The 11,557-nt window shown below is 42.7% G+C and overlaps 1 long non-coding RNA gene across 1 annotated transcript; it reads left to right on the top strand.

The window, feature by feature from the left end:
* The first annotated feature begins 478 nt into the window (after positions 1–478).
* On the top strand, positions 479–5,412 carry LOC119876784. The gene is made up of 3 exons (XR_005366463.1): positions 479–2,596; positions 3,734–3,887; positions 4,954–5,412. It is a non-coding gene; the product is annotated as an uncharacterized LOC119876784 (long non-coding RNA).
* Positions 5,413–11,557: the final 6,145 nt, after the last annotated feature.

The raw sequence follows: 11,557 nt of genomic DNA, 5'->3' as shown, positions 1-11,557 counted from the left end.
TCTGCCTCTCTCTGTGTCTCTCATGAATAGCTAAATAAAATCTAAAAAAAAAAAAAAAAAAAGGAATGTGAGTGGAACTGTGTGTTCTTTCCACATCAGGCCTACAAGAACCTCTTTTGGAGGTTCTTCCTGTTCTTTCTGCTTTCTCAGGACCTTAGAGGATGTGCTATCAAAGTACTTCCCTACTTCTCTGCCTCTTTCCACTATCAGATTTCATGAGCTGGGGCCTCACTTTGGTAGAAATCTGGAAATGGGAGGGAGTGGGGACTGACCTGGCCTGGGAGGTCAGGGAAAGACACAATGAAGAGGTAGTGTTCTAGCTGAGGGCTGAGCACTGAGGCTGAGGAGGCATTAGCCAAGAAAAGAAGGAAGAAGAAAGTCAACAGGCAGACACACTGCTAGAAAGAGGCTGAACTTAAAAGGCACCAGCAAATACATGTAGTAACTGGATAGGATGTATGTGAAAGAGAGAGGGAAAGTACTCTGGGGACAGGGCAGGGGTTGAAGGTGGGGTGTGAAGAAGAGCTGGTGAGTGAGGTGCACTAAAGATGGGGCTAGAGCTCCAAAGTCAGCCTGGATTGTTGACTCTGCAGAGCTGCAGTTGGAGCTCAAACCCTCAACCCAGCCAAAGCTGTCAGGCACCACCAGAAATGTGACCTGGTGCCCGGTGCCCTGCTCAGGTGCTCTAAGAAGCTTGGGTATCTGGGCTGTGACTGTGGGCCCATTCTAATATGTAAAAACATGAGGACAACTAAGAAGATGGGTGGAAGCAACTAAGGCTCCTTTTCTCCTGGCTTGTGTCCAGAAAGATTTCCATCCCAGCGGAGGTGCTTAGAAGACAGGTATGTGTGGACCTCTGAGCAGGGAAACCTTGGGTCTGTTTCACTGTCCCTATTCTTAGAGCCACGCTGTTCTAAGGCTGATTCAAAAAGATCCCAGATATGGAAGGGTAGGCTGTGAGCACTGCGGAAGAACTCTTTGCACATAACCACTTAGTCCAAACCCTGCATTAAGAGACCAGAAAAAATAGTAGCATAGTTTCTAACAGGTCAAATCCATGTCCCTGGGATGTCTACCACAGCCCCCTGAAGTTCCTGCATGAGAAAGCTTACAGCTGCCAGAAGAATTCAGTTTATTCCAGCCAACACATAAGGATAAGGTCCCTGTCTCCCAGTCTCTGCAAGAGAGTGGGAGCCTAGTTTTCATAAGCACTAGTTAGCAAATCCAGATGGCCTCATCCTGCACCTATATATTTCTACTTTCCTGATTCTGCTCACCACCCCCACTGCATTTCCCCCAGTGACCACACTCAAAGCAAGATGGGATTTTTCAATGTTGAGATTATTATTTTCTCCTGAGATTGAGAACTGTTTGAGTGTGGAAGAGGGATTGGGTGGGAAAGCAAATGAGCTTCCGTGTGAGGAGGTGCGGCCAGGCTCTGGACAGTTACCTCAGGTTCTGCTTGTCAGGATGGTGGTGACCAGGGAGTAGAGGTCCAGCTCTAAAGTATAACAAAGTGCCTCTAGCTAAGTCATTTCATTGATTTGAGATTCTCTTTCCACCTTGGCACACTGATCTGTAAAATGGTCTTCAAACTTTTTTATGGGTAGCAACTTATTTTTCAGATAGGAATTTAGATAATTCTCTCAAATAGATGACAATAGAGCTTCTTTAGTAGAGTGGAGAATTGAGAGGTTGCCCACTGGGTCTAACAGACTCTCCTGAGGGAACTGAATTACCTCCAAAGAACCTGCTACCACAGAAACTACTGTTCCAAGGCACCCAATCTCACCTTCTTCCACTTAGCAGTCAGACCCCACCCAGAAGAGTTTTGTCAGGGCACATGTCCAGCTTCCCTCAAGCTTCTAACCAAGTAAAAGGGCAGCTCTCAGGTAATTCCCTGAAAAAAAGCTTAGTCCTCTGCTTCCTCTGCCTTTTTCCACCTGGCTGGGAGAGGGGATAATGGAGTGGCATCTTGAACCCACAGGTAGATACCATGTATTGATGGTGTAAAGTCAGTGTGTCAGCATCATTGCACAGTGACCTTGTGGAGCACAGCAACATTGTTCTGAACCACCCCCCTACCTACCACTATACTATTATTGGCTTGTCTTGTTAAAGGCAGTGTGTTTGGGTCTTTTCGGAAAGTGGATCAGCCAGTTGCTTAACCAGGAGAGCAAGGCTCAAAGGAGGAGTTTGATAACTTCTACATTACCTACTCTCAGCCTTCAGCCATGCTCAACTTACGGAAGGCCATTTCACTTATTATGACACATGTTCCCATGTGGCTTTGGCTCACTTTTAAAACTTCCTCAACTCTACCCCAATAAAGAAATCTGCAAGTTTGTTGAAGGAGAGGATCAGAAGAGGGTTGGTTCATCCAATCAGTCATAAATGTAGATGCTAATTTCTAAAATGGTGTGAGAACACAAAGGAAATTAGTAGAAGATCTGATTTTTTTAAAATATTTTATTCATTTATTCATGAGAGACAGAGAGAGAGGCAGAGACACAGGCAGAGGGAGAAGCAGGCACCATGCAAGGAGCCCAATGCAGGACTCGATCCCGGGACTCCAGGATCACACCCTGGGCTGAAGGTAGGTGCCAAATCCCTGGGAAGCCACCCAGGGATCCCTGAAGATCTGATTTCTATTTCGTGCTCTTCTTGCATCAGTTCCTGCCAACTCCCATCTTTTATTTATGCTTACAATTCTTCCTCACTCCCCTTTCCCCTTGGATTTTTTCTGGAGTGCCTACATATGTTGTTCAAACATGTGACATCACATGGGTCCTGGCAGTAGGACACAGCTGACTCCTGGTAACTTGAGTACCAGGAAATGGTGATACCAAATGAGAGCAGTGCCGGGGAGGGGCGGGGGGGGGGGGGGGTGCTTCCTGCTGAGACACTGCCAAACCTCAGAGGGAAAACAAAAAAGGTCACGGGTCACCTACAAGAAAAAAAAGACAGCTGTAAAAAGAAATGTGACTTTAACAACTTTATTTTCAGGTTGAAATCCTAGTAATTGCCATGATTTATGAGTCAGCCTAGGGTCTAGGTGTCTCATTATAGTTTTTTTTTTTTAACTTTTTTAAATTTATTTTTTATTTATTCATGAGAGACACACAGAGAGAGAGAGGGAGAGACACAGGCAGAGGGAGAAGCAGGCTCCATGCAGGGAACTTGATGTGGGACTCCATCCGGGTCTTCAGGATCACACCCTGGGCTGAAGGCGGCACTAAACCGCCAAGCCCCTCAGGCTGCCCACATACACTATTTCTAATTTTTACAGAATTACTCAAGGTAAACATTCTTACTCTCATTTTATAAATGAAACAAGTTCAGAGGAAGATTAGGGATTTAAACCCAGCCTTGACCCTTTCCCCCCTCATGCCACCCTGCCTTCCACTTTAGACAAGAAATATGAAGTATTAAAAACTGACCTTGGAGAATGTGATTAATATTATGTGTCAATTTAGCTGACCATGGTGCCCAGTTATGTGATCAACTACCATTCTGGATGTTTCTGTGAGAGTGTTTTTGGTTGAGAGATTAACATTTAAATTGATATACCAAAGCAGATTGCCCTCCATCATATGGGTGGGGCTCATCTAATTGAAGACATGCATTGACCAGACAGACTGACCTCCCCTGAGCCAGGAGAAATTCCACCAGGATTGGGCATTCAGACTTCAAGTGCAGCGTCAGAGCTACTCCTTGGGTCTTCTTTCTGCAGGCCCACGCTGCAGATTTGGGAGAAAACTGTTCTCAGAGATGAATGCTGGTAGATTACAAACCAAAGGAACCAGAGAGAAAGTTGATACACCGCTATAGGCTGTTCTGAACTGCTTTCCTGCAGCTTCTGGGGTTTCTCTGTGAATGGCACAGGGGTAAGTGAGCCATGCAAAGATGCCGAGGTCAGACTAGTGGACTCTCTTCTTCCCAGTTTGTAAATATGCACCTGTGTCAGAGTTCCTCTTCCTGGGCTTACAAGAGGACTACATTTCCCAGTCTTCCTTGTAATTAGGGGTGATGATGGGACTGGGTTCTGTTCAATGAAATGTGGGTGGTGTGATGTAACTACATCCTGGTTTGGCCCACAAAAATTGTAATCCTCCAGCTCTCTCTTCCACTATTCCAGCAACCTGGGAGTTCATATTCAAAATGAGTTGACTAGAAGATGGAGAAGGGCCACCAGCACTATATTAGGCTTTGTATGAGCAAGAAATAAACCTTAAACACATTAATTCACTGAGATTTGGGGTTTACTGGTTTCCTCCCCCTAGGCTATTCTGTGCTGACAAAAGCAGCATCCAGTTAGTCTCTGTATTGTTCAGAAGGAGCCAGGCTGCTGTAACAAAGAGAGTCAATGATACAATGTTTTTAAAATACAACAGGCAACTGATCTGGTTTTTTTATATGTATATTTTCAATTGAAGTTCAGTTTGCCAACATATAACACCCAGTGCTCATCCCGTCAAGTGCCCTCCTCAGTGCCCGTCACCCAATCACTCCATCCCCCTGCCCACCTCCCCTTCCACTACCCCTTGTTTGTTTCCCAAAGTTAGGAGTCTCTCATGTTTTGTCACCCTCTCTAATTTTTCCCACTCAGTTTCCCTCCTTTCCCCTATAATCCCTTTCACTATTTCTTATATTCCCTGTATGAGTGAAACCATATAATGATTTTCCTCCAATTGACTTACTTCACTCAGCATAATACCCTCCAGTTCCATCCACATCAAAGCAAATGGTGGGTATTCATCCTTTCTGATGGCTGAGTAATATTTCATTGTATATATAGACCACATATTTATCCATTCATCTGTTGATAGACATCGAGGCTCCTTCCACAATTTGGCTATTGTGGACATTGCTGCTATAAACATTGGGGTGCAGTTGTCCCGGTGAAGCAACTGATCTGTTTACACAAGTTGTGCCATGTGATTATTTTCACAGGTATCTCAGTTTGGATGACAAATTATATGGATATCCTACTTAAGGAATAAAGAACTGTATATTTCTCTCACTTCACAGTCCAAAGTAAGCACTCCTGCCTGGCAGCTCTGTCCTGAGTTCCTTTTATGTAATTGCTCTGCAAATTTCAGGGAATTGTTGTCATCTGGATGGTTGGAGCTGGGCTACTGCCATGTGAGGTTGTCATCAGTGACTTTTTGAATTTTTTTTTTTTTTTGAGAAAGAGAAAGAATATGCACACAAGTCAGTGTGCTCGAGCAAGGGGGAGGGGCAGAGGGAGAGGGAGACAATCTCAAGGAAACCTTATGTTCAGTGCAAAGCCTGAGTGGGGCTCAATCTCATCACCCTGAGGTCATGACCTGAGCTGAAATCAAGAGTCGGATGCTTAACCAAGTGAGCCAACCTGGGGAATATAAATAATAGTGAAAGGGAATATAAGGGAAGGGAGAAGAAATGTGTGGGAAATATCAGAAAGGGAGACAGAACGTAAAGACTGCTAACTCTGGGAAACGAACTAGGGGTGATAGAAGGGGAGGAGGGCGGGGGGTGGGAGTGAATGGGTGACGGGCACTGGGGGTTATTCTGTATGTTAGTAAATTGAACACCAATAAAAAATAAATTAAAAAAATTAAAAAATAAATAAATAAATTAATTAATTAAAAAAAAAAAAAAAGTCGGATGCTTAACCAAGTGAGCCAACCAGTGCCCTGACTTTCTGATGTTTTAATCTTCTGATTCCCATGGTTAATGAAAGACCAAAGTGGAGGCTACAGTTTGAATATACACCTAAGCCCAAACATTCTTAGTCACATAATCAAAACATAAAACTGTTCTGATTTTTCCAAAATGGTGATTCTGACCTTAACCAAAGTTAAGCTTTCTTCATGTTAGCATAACCTATAGTTTTCCTACTCACCTACACACAAATAAGCTTATGTTGTGCTTCTACTCTAAAAAGAATATCAGTTTCTTCTAACCAATCACAATAGAAAACAATGTATTTCCTCATGCTCTATAAATTGAGCTGTAATAGCTGAGAGCCAGCTATAACCACTTTTGGTTTGAAGTCTTCCTGTTCATGAATAGTTTGTTTCTATCTCAAAATATTCATATCAAATAAGTTTCTCTGGATTTTCTCTTTACATCATTCTAGACTATAAGCACAAAGAGACCAGAATCCAATCTTTTTGTTTCTAACTTATTTTGAGATCATTAGATTCACAAGCAGCTGTAAGAACACAGAGATCTTTTACCTAGTTTCTCTATAATAGTAACATCTTACAAAAGTATTATATAATATCACAACTAGGATGTCTATATTGGTACAAGCAAAAGATCTTGTACAGATTTCCTCAGTTTTACTTGTACTTGTATGGGCATGTGCGTGTGTTATTTGGTTCTATGCAATTTTATCACATTTGTGACCACCACCACAGACGAGAGGCAGAAAGGCCAAATCACTTCCTCCCAGGCCTGGAGCAATGCCTGTCGCCAAGAAGTTGAATTAATTAATTAATTAATTAATTAATTAATACTGTCCTAGCTAGGGTTCTCAGAAGTGGTAACAGAGATGCAAAAATCCTCCAATGTAAATAACATACAGACAACAGTGCAGAGGTAGGACTGGTAGGGACAGTGGTGCCATATGCTTCTGGGCCAGGTGACTGCTGCAGCCCACCATGTCCTCCGCTGGTGGGCAGGGCAAAGTCAGTGCATGCCCAGTCCTTACAAGTGCAAGGCCTAGAGGTTGCACACATTGCTTCCCTCCCATCCCTTTGGCCAGAATGCAGTTGAAAGGACACAGCAAGCTACAAGGGAGGCTGAGGTTGATGGTGCTATATGCTTGCTACTCCTCCTTCCTTCCTGCCCTTGGTAAGGTTCCCCAAGATGAAGAGTACTTTCCTACGCCACTGATGTTCGGCTTTGGCCAGGGGAATGTGGGCAAAAGTGACAATGTGTTGGTTCTGAGCCAAGGCCTGAAGGGGCCTGTCACATTTCTCCTCATCCCACTGGCACAGTTGCCACCCTCTGTGAGAAGAGTCTGCTCAAATTAATATTGTGAAAATTTCAATGTTACCCAGGGCAATTTACATGTTTAATGCAATCCCTATCAAAATACCATGGACTTTCTTCAGAGAGTTAGAACAAATTATTTTAAGATTTGTGTGGAATCAGAAAAGACCCCGAATAGCCAGGGGAATTTTAAAAAAGAAAAACATAGCTGGGGGCATCACAATGCCAGATGTCAGGTTGTACTACAAAGCTGTGGTCATCAAGACAGTGTGGTACTGGCACAAAAACAGACACATAGATCAATGGAACAGAATAGAGAACCCAGAAGTGGACACTCAACTTTATGGTCAACTAATATTCGAAAAAGGAGGAAAGACTATCCACTGGAAGAAAGTCTCTTCAATAAATGGTGCTGGGAAAATTGGACATCCACATGCAGAAGAATGAAACTAGACCACCCTCTTGCACCAGCACCATACACAAAGATAAACTCAAAATGGATGAAAGATCTTAATGTGAGACAAGATTCCATCAAAATCCTAGAGGAGAACACAGGCAACACCCTTTTTGAACTCGGCCACAGTAACTTCTTGCAAGATACATCCACTAAGGCAAAAGAAACAAAAGCAAAAATGAACTATTGGGACTTCATCCAGATAAGAAGCTTTTGCACAGCAAAGGATACAGTCAACAAAACTCAAAGACAACCTACAGAATGGGAGAAGATATTTGCAAATGACGTATCAGATAAAGGGCTAGTTTCCAAGATCTATAAAGAACTTCTTAAACTCAACACCAAAGAAACAAACAATCCAATCATGAAATGGGCAAAAGACATGAAGAGAAATCTCACAGAGGAAGACATAGACATGGCCAACATGCACATGAGAAAATGCTCTGCATCACTGGCCATCAAGGAAATACAAATCAAAACCACAATGAGATACCACCTCACACCAGTGAGAATGGGGAAAATTAACAAGGCAGGGAAAATTAACAAGACAATAAACCACAAATGTTGGAGAGGATGCGGAGAAAAGGGAACCCTCTTGTACTGTTGGTGGGAATGTGAACTGGTTCAGCCACTCTGGAAAACTGTGTGGAGGTTCCTCAAAGAGTTAAAAATAGACCTGCCCTACGACCCAGCAATTGCACTGCTGGGGATTTACCCCAAAGACTCAGATGCAATGAAAAGCCGGGACACCTGCACCCAGGTGTTTCTAGCAGCAATGTTAACAATAGCCAGACTGGAAGGAGCCTCGGTGTCCATCGAAATATGAATGGATGAAGAAGATGTGGTTTATGTATACAATGGAATATTACTCAGCCATTAGAAACGACAAATACCCACCATTTGCTTCGATGTGGATGGAACTGGAGGGTATTATGCTGAGTGAAATGAGTCAATCGGAGAAGGACAAACATTATATGGTCTCATTCATTTGGGGAATATAAATAATAGTGAAAGGGAATAGAGGGGAAGGGAGAAGAAATGGGTAGGAAATATCAGAAAGGGAGACAGAACATGAGAGACTTCTAACTCTGGGAAAGGAACTAGGGGTGGTGGAAGGGGAGGTGGGCGGGGGATGGGGGTGACTGGGTGGCGGGCACTGAGGGGGCACTTGACGGAATGAGCGCTGGGGTGTTATTCTGTATGTAGGCAAATTGAAAACCAATAAAAAATAAATTTATTATTAAAAAAGAGAGAGAGAGAGAGAGAAGAGCTTGCCCAGGAAGGTAGTAGGATAAGACAAATGGAGATACCCTAAATCTGTTCATGGCCTGAGCAGAGCGGCCTCTGCTGAACTGCAAGAAAAACAAATGGCTTTTTTTTTTTTTTCAGTGGAGGAGCGGGGAGCCACTGAGATTTGGGTTGCTCATTTGCAGCATTAATGCAGCAGAAACTTCACGTATTAGCCATGAGTTCAGCCTTCACTGAGGAGCTCTGTGAGAAGAACACATATTAGTGTACCATAAGAAGTTAGTGGGTATGAGAGGGGTCCTTCCTGGACAGAATGAAGGCAACCCAACCTGGGGGGGGGGGTCCTTTAGGAGTCCAAGGCATTGCCTAGTTGGCTTTTAGTTCCCATGAATATAATGTGAGAGGACCAAATTGTGAATGGAAGCCCTGGATATGGGCAGACCTGGGCCAACTGAAATGGAGAGAGCAGCCTGGGAGCTCCTCTGTATGGAGGCATCTTAAAAATGAAGTGCAGGTTCTTTGTGGGAGAATGATGATAATGGAAAATTGTGTCTGTCTTAAGACACAAGTGAAACTGTCACATTCACTAAAATGTTTGAAAGAGTTTTCTCTTTGAGTCAGGAGGTAGTGCTAATTAAAAAAAAGCCTGAAATAAATGTATTTCACCATATTAAATAGTTAATTAGTGTGTCTGTTGCTAGTATAGCTGTAGAGAAAGCTGCCATTCCAGTTGGCCTCCTATACAAGATTTGGAATGCATGCAAAGGCAACTGATGCATCTACCAGATCAATCAAACTTTGCCTCTAAAGGATCATTTCTCCATGGTGCCTGGGCACCTCAGCACTTAAAATCTGCATGATGAAAGCAGCCTTTTAAAGGAAGCTTAGCTGTCTGTACTACTTGCTGACTATCCTGCCAAGAATTCGGGTGTATAGAATTGGCATCCAATTTTTTCTGCCTGGGATACTGCTAGAAATATGCAAGAGGTAAAAAGCTTTTGAAAGCACAGCAATTTAGGAGTGAATATCCATTTTGAGGTAGATGAATTAGTCCCTGATAAAGTACTGGCTGCTTATTTGAAACTGAGGAAAATGAAACATAGCTTAAAACATTTCTTCAAATACAAATACATCCTAAATTTTACTTAGGTTGTTTTTGTTTGTTGTTTTTGTTTTTTGGTATTTATCATCAAACTTTTTGTTGTGAAAATTTAAAAACACTTAAAAATGCTTAAAGACTAGAACCACAAAGTCCTTCTATCTAGATTCATTGGTTGTCAATGTTTTAGCATATTTGCTTTTCCTCCTTCTCTCCCCTCTCCTCACACACCAAAATACACTAGTTTTGAAAATAAGAAGACATCATGATCTCTAATACTTCAGCATGATTCTCCTAAAAACAAGGGCAATCTCCTATATAACACAATGCCAGTATTACACTTAAGAAAATTAACAATCATTCTACAATCACAACTAATATCCCAGCCATATTTATTTATTTTAATATTTTATTTATTTATTCATGAGAGACACAGAGAAAGAGAGAGAGGCAGAGACACAGGCAGAGGGAGAAGCAGGCTCCATGCAGGGAGCCCGATGTGGGACTCGATCCTGGGACTCCAGGATCACACCCCGGGCTGAAGGCAGACGCTCAACCGCTGAGCCACCCAGGCGTCCCCCAGCCGTATTTAAATTTTCCCACTTGTCTCCTAAAGATTTCTATTCATTTCCCCAATGATCTAATTAAGGTTTACAGATTCCATCTGGAGGTTAATCTGGAAACTCTCCTCCATCTTCGGTTTGGCTTTGACTTATGCTGATTTTTCAAGAATCCAGACCAAATAACTTATAGAAAGTCACACATTCGTCTGATTGTATTTGGATGGTGTTCTCTTTTACTTTTAAACCTGTATTATCCTTAAAATGAAGTTAAGTCTGGAGACTTGATTAGGTTTAGGTTAAACTTTTCTTTTCTTTTTTTTTTTTTTTTGAATACCTCAGAGGCATCTCATAAGAATGTTCATACACTGGGTTTTCTCCACTAGTGGTTATGCTGAAAGTGATGGCTTGGTTAAGACAGTGACTGCCAAACCACCACAAGGAAGTGTCTCCCTGGAAATGGAGACTGAGGCAAAGTTCACAGGCTAAAGTTTTATGACAAGTGCAATCCTATTAATGCAAAAAAGGTGGAAAAACAGAATTGAAGCAGAAAAAGAGAGAAAATGAATACCATGTGGTTTGTTGCCAAGCTGGCTCTGGTTTCATAAGCAGCTCCACTTGGTCATGTGAGACATCTTTGGAGGTGCTCTGTGGCACCACTGCTTCTTTTTTTTTTTTTTTTTTTTTGGCACCACTGCTTCTGGGTAGAGTCCTTCTCTGGCACAAAGTGTGCAGTGTGTTAATGCCCCTGTACTTCTGAGTGTTACCAGTGCTTGTGGGCAGCTGCTGGGAAAGCCAGGGCTTCTGTAGGTCCCGTGTTGGACTTGGGCATGGGAGCTTCTGTCTACCTTTCTGGTGTAATGACAGCCTTGCCAAAGACAGAGATGTCTTGTAGGAGGTGAGGTGACAAGATGGAGGCTGGAGCTTTACAACCATCACTGGGGCCAGGAATCAGGACAAGTGGGTCTTGAGAAGTAAGCAGGGCTAAAAGCATCTGTGTGAATGGGCACATATTGGGTCCAATACCAAAAGAAACATCTTTCTCTTTGAAATTAGTAATGATCTGTGGAGTGCTATTTTGCCCCTGTAGGAATATTCTATGGCCCAACTACTTTTTATGTAATGGTTTTAGTACCCATTGATTATTCTTGTCTGAACCAGTTATAACATCAGGAGTTGCATGGTATGGGGGCTAGTTGTGCTCACTGCTAT

Source organism: Canis lupus, chromosome 11, assembly GCF_011100685.1.
Source record: "Canis lupus familiaris isolate Mischka breed German Shepherd chromosome 11, alternate assembly UU_Cfam_GSD_1.0, whole genome shotgun sequence".
Classification (NCBI taxonomy): domain Eukaryota; kingdom Metazoa; phylum Chordata; class Mammalia; order Carnivora; family Canidae; genus Canis; species Canis lupus.
The sequence above is the reverse complement of the archived record's forward strand: the minus strand, read 5'-3'. Positions and strand labels throughout refer to the sequence as shown.